This window comes from Solanum pennellii, chromosome 10 (assembly GCF_001406875.1).
Source record: "Solanum pennellii chromosome 10, SPENNV200".
NCBI lineage: Eukaryota > Viridiplantae > Streptophyta > Magnoliopsida > Solanales > Solanaceae > Solanum > Solanum pennellii.
In genome coordinates, this window is record NC_028646.1 from 34,469,038 (window position 1) to 34,475,404 (window position 6,367).

A 6,367-nucleotide genomic window follows, 5' to 3' on the forward strand; every position below is an offset into this window, starting at 1 on the left:
CCCCCCCCCCCTCAACAACAACTTTCAAGTGAATTTATTCTCACCTAACATTACAAGCCACCCTTACACTAAAAAGTTCATTACACGTGCGCCATATTAGTGCCACATCAATGAGACCTTAGAGCCACGTAAAAATTTATATTTAAATTATTTATTTATTTTTTTGCTTATTATTGAAAGACATCTTTTTACTCCATAATTTTAAAATGTCAGACAATTCAAGAAAGTTGCCTCAAATTTTAGTTCTAATGTCGGTACAAACCTTGTTGATGAAAGTGGAGCTTGAGGGTATAATTAAAGATGTCATTATTAAAAGGATAAATTACTTGGGTGAGTCCCTTTTAATTAATAATTACCGTTTTGAAATATATCTTTAATTACTACCATCTATAGCATTATTATGTATACTTATTTTATTATGTTTAACTTCTGTTTTGCGTTCTTTCTCCCTTTCTTTCTGTCTCTCGCTCTTTCTTTCCCTCCCTGCACCTCCTCTCTCGTTATGTTATTTCTCTCTTTCTTTTCTCTATGTATCATCTCTCTATATGATCTTTTTCTCTTCTTTTTTTCCCCAACAACTCCTCTCTCTATTCTCTTCCTTGATCTTTCAATACTATTAAAAAATTAAGCTTTTATCAAAGGCTGAAGATCTATAAAAAAGTTAGGGATTCAAAAACCGAAGAATCAGAGCTGTTTAGTTTGTGGAAGAAGTCGATTAATTTTTTATTTATTGCTTTAGCGTGTCGACAATTTCCATTCTAATGAAGGTTATATAAATAATTGTGTTCATACTTGATGAAAATTTATACATTTGAATATAAATAAAGATATGAAGGTTTAAATAAATGGAGATTTTAAGATATGATCTCATCTTTATGGTCTATACTTTCTCAAATTAAATGTGAATTCTCAAGGTAAAAGTGATATTTGAAGATATAACTCATCTTTGTAACGAATGAAGATATATAATAAACAGCAAAATAAATCAAACTTGAATTAAAAGTATATTATGTTAGATACCCCCAAAAAGTTACTTCAAGCTTGGGAAAGAAGAAGAAAGAGCTTTCTAGTGTGGGGATGGCAGAATCTTGCGATATCTTGGCCAAATTCACCGTAGCGAATCCAAAAAAACTGGAAAATAAATCATACTTCGTACAAATTGCTTGGCGCCTAGGTTGGTTAGGTTTTTATTCATTGAGTAGTTGTAAATTTGTGTTTATCGCGTGATATATGAAATTAATAATGAGATATATGTGTGGACCTTCGTGCACCAAGTGAATTCCGTGAAAGATTTTGATGATACAACGTATTTGGGGTTAGTGCTTGAGGTAGAGATGTTGATGATTGGTCAAGTGTTCTCGGTTGTGTTCTTAAGTAAAATTCCATTTTTGAACAAGGGTATCCGGTAGAAGGGGATGAAATTCAGTGTAAGCTAGATTTAACCTATCGAAGTAACCCTTTGTTGAATGTTTAGTGATTTACGTCTTAACCCTAAGGATGAACCCTAATGAAGAACTAAGAGTGAACTTGACTTCTAGTGTGATAGAAATCGATGGGAAAGACAATAGGTGATGGTTGTGATTTCATTATTGTGTTATATGTGTATGTTCTGGCTTTATTTTGATACTTGTATGTATATGAATGTCTCAATATTAATCATGTCATTGAAATAGAGATAGATGAATAGATCCATGTAATCATGATGAAAATGTATGATCTTGATGATGTACTTGTAATTGTGATTGTGGTGTGTGATTGGGGATCGATTGTCACGTTCCGACAAGCTAACTTGGATCAGATTTCCAAGTTCCGACATAAATATTGGATTGGGTTGACACGTTTCGGCACAACTATGGAATTGAATTGCCATGTTCCGACAAGATAACTGTGATGGGGTACCACTCTGGTGCACTAACATTTTGAGTTTGGGTTCCGTGACAGTACCAACCACTTGTGATTAAGTTTAAGGGAAAATCATGTTATATTTTGTATTGTAATGTGGTTATACTTGTGATGATTGAGTTTTTATCTAAGGATGACCTAGTTAGGTGGAAACTTTGGTATATATGTGAGTTCGGGGTGAAGTGTAGATATCTTATGAGGTGTACTTGTCGAGAAGGAGTAAATTGTCGAGGCATTTATCTGGGTAAGTAACACGTGTTGGAACTAAGATAGGGCTAGAGATTGAGGTAAGGAGGAACATTATGGTTTGGGGGAGATAAGGTGGCGATACTTTAAAAATGTGACAGGCTTGATTGATAGAAAAGGATGTTAGCGATGATTGGGATTATCTAATGTGATTAGCAATGCTTAGGATATGACTTAACAGGATTGGAAGTGTTAGCGCTTGGTAAAGAAAGTGGTTAGTAGTTAGAGTGTTTTTACAAGTTAAGGGTGTTGTAAGAAAGGGGCAAGGGTGGAGAAACGAGTGGTACTTGAGTGATCCTATTATTCTTTTCCTATATTATGAGGTGGATGTCAGGTTGACCGATGATGCCTACCAGTAGGTGTGGTTGTACTAATACTACTCTTGTTATGTCTAATGACATAGTCTGGATGCAGGATTGGTGATGTTTCACTAGATGAAGACGAAGAATTCCTCCGGCAGCTTCGATTGTTCCTTCCGCGTGGTGGAGTCGTGTCTCAATTAATTATTTTCCATCTTTATTCTTAGTGGATCTTGTACCTGTAAGACTACATCCCTAGGGTTGTTGAATTATTTTACAAGTTTAACAAAGAGCGTATAAAAAAGTAAGAGTGTTATTTATTAAATTTCTTAACCTTTTCGTTCGTCTTTCTTAATTTTCGCATGTTTTTCTCTATTAGAATATGAGGGTTCTCCTACTTAGGTGTTAGAGTAGGTATCCGCACGTCCCGGTGGGTTGAGTTGTGACATTAACGTTGAATTAGAATAGAATTAAACATGAATACAAAATGTAGCAAAAGAAAGAACAGTTTGTGATCTGTAAACTAAATAACTTTTTTATGAATAATGAATTAAACAAGTACTCCAGCCGCAACAAATCAACCAATAACCTGCAAATCAATTAAACTTGAACTAAAAGTGTATTACACAAATATTAAGGTTGAATTAGAAGAGAGAATTAAGCATGAATAAAAAACATAACAAATAAACCAGTCAATAATCTATAGAGTGAATTAAACGTATATCAATAATGAATTAAACAAGTAATCTAATAGTAACAAATCAACAAGTAAACTGCAAAATGAATTAACTTGTATTAAAAGTGTATTACACAAATATTAAAGTTGAACTAGAAGAAAGAATTAAACATGAATAAAGGACGTAACTAATAAAAGATCACATTGATCTATAGAGTGAATTAAATTTGTATCAATAATGAATTAAACAAGTAATCCAATAGTAACAAATCAACCAATAAACTGTAAAATGAATTTAATTTGCATTAAAAGTATATTACATAATGTTTAAGTTTAATAAGAAGAGAAAATTAAGAATGATTGAAAAAATTGAAATAAACTTGTATTATTCATGAATAAAACATGTATTATATGTTTCTTATAAATTATTTTGATTTGTATCACTACGAACGTGAGTAATGTTTGTAATATGTATTAAAATGTATTATTCACGAATAAAATTTATATTATATGTCTTGTAAATTATTTTAATTTATGTCCCTAAAAAAATGAGTGACGACTGCAATAAGTATTAAAAATACATGTGTGTCTTATAAATGTATTATTAGTGTATTACCTAAATTAGTTTTGTTGGTATCACTAAGAAAGGAGTGAAGTGTGCAATATGTATTATAAATGTCCTATTCATAATAAAATGTGTACTATATATATCTTATAAATTATTTTGATTTGTATCACTAAGAAAAAGAGCAATGTTTGCAATATGTATTACAAATGTATTGTGTCTATGTTATAAATGTGTTACTCAAACTATATTAGTTGATATCACTAAAAAGGGAGTGAAGTTTGAAATATGTATTGTAAATGTATTATTCATAATTTTAATACAATTATGAAATATATCTAATACAACTTTAATGCAATTGCGACACAGTTTCGTAAACTTCACCTTTTTCGAGTTTTAATCTAATATTTCTCCTAAAATCAATTGTATAAACTTAACCAAACCTTGTTAAAATTGAAATAGTAACTCCAAATGACATTTTCAATTATTTGTAGCAACAACCTATCCAAACTAAAAATTCGTAAAATTCAAATAATGAATTCAAAATTTAAAGCTTTACAATGACTATCAATGGTGAACTCTTGTTGTTTTTTTTACAGATTTGACATTTCTGCTTGAAAACATAATTTTGTACAAGTTTTTTATCTTTCTGTTCCTATACTTGTCTTGATTTTGGAAAAAATAGTGAAATATGGACAAAAGTGAGGATAGTTATTTAAACAAAAATTTCAAAGAAAAGAAGAATAAAAATAAGATGAAGAAGAAGATTAGAAAGATAAAGAATGAAAGAAAGATATGAAGAAGACGTAAAATAAAAAGAAGAAGAGGAGGAAGAAAAAAAAGGGCACAGAAAGAGGTGAAGCGGTGGTAATTTTTTATTTCAAAAAAAATTATTATATTTAGTTAGAAAAAATTACATTGTCATAGATTATAAATATTTTCTTGATGTAACATATTTGTGTGATTTACCCTTATTAAAAGGAATTAGTATAATTTTTCGGGCGATGCGCCGATAATATTAGAAAAAGTGATTACATTATACATTATATTGGAACATGTATATTATTTGTTTGAATATACCAAATTTTGTTTCATAATCATATGTTCATTCAAGTATTCCTAAAAAAAGGAATTACTTATATATCTACTAAAAATTCAAGTCTTAACTTTTTTGTGTTAATTTATCTCAATTTTTTAAATTGTTTCGAATTACCTACGGAGTTAGAGGTGTTCACTAGATTTTCGATTCCTTCTCCATTTCTAAGAGCTGCGAAAAGGTAAATATTACTATATTATTTCTTCCCTCTCTTCTTCTTCCTCCCTGGCTTCATACTCGCTCTAACCCAACAAAAAGAGTAGAGTTCCATATGGTGGGTGGGTCTAGGGCAAACAAAAGAGATGTGTAGCAGAGGACAGGTGAGACTTGCTTGAACCTTCTACATCAAACTCAATTCAATAAAGTTTCCCTGTCCGATTGGTGCTATATATAGTGGGCGATTTGCCTAGTAATCGGAGAGAGTTGAGAAGAGTGAGGGTTCCTCCGTTTTCGGGGATTCTTGACGCAGGTGCAATACCATCTGGGTTTAATTTCTTTTACTGGAAGTCAAACTAATATCCAATATTTAATTGTCGCATGTAAGAAAAAAAATGAAAGTGTTAAGTAATAGTTTTTAGGTTAAGCAGTTGAGAGCAATTATCTTTGTGTGGAAAAATTATCTTTAACATAAAATTCAAAGAAAAAAAAGTATTTTTCAATTCATGCTTTAAAATTATCTTTCAATACATGACAATGTCAAATAGGTATAAACTTCAAATTCAAGAACTATTTTCTGGGAACTGACATTGAAGAAAGTGTAAAAATATAATCATCTCAATACTGTAAATTTTTAATGTATGTGTGTGTGCGCGCATGCATGCGTGCTTGTGTGTGTGACATTTTAATATCAATAAAAATATATTATATGTCATATTTGTTAGGGTTTTGCCCTAATTTTCTTTTCATATTTGAATTCTTTTAATTTTGCCTTGAAGAGAAATCAAAACATTATCAAAAATACTTTAATTTTTCCTAAAAGCAAAATATAATTCCTTTACATATTTGGTTTATTATTTCCTTAGAGGAAATGTTAGGAGATATATAAATTGAAGACCCCTCTTTTTATATTGAACACAAGAATTTTCACAGTATAGTCGTTTAAGAGTTTAGTTTGCGGAGAGATTTCTTCTCTCTACAGTTTCAATGCTTTTCTTATATTAGTTTTGATATAATAATATTTTGATTTTTAGTTTAAGTTTTTGTTATCTGATTTATCAACCATATGATTTGCAAATTATAAGCTTCTACATGATGCCTTATTCACCCCTTCATAACCCAATAAGTGGTATCCGAGCACATGATTCAAATATACAATGGTTCAATAACCCAGATTCATCAAGATTGAAGACAAGTTCAATGCGGTTTCTAATCAAGTTACAATAAATTTGATGATAATGAAGATTTTTGTCCACTTACACGTGGAGAAGAGATTTAAACCATATTTTCATATTTCTGCTGCTGCATCTTTGATAATAAAAACAAAATATTTTAAAACCATTTTTAACCGATATATTTTAAACTTTATTTTTAACCATAACAAGCAGCAGTGATGAAGATTATGTGAAAAAAGAAGATTATCAAGC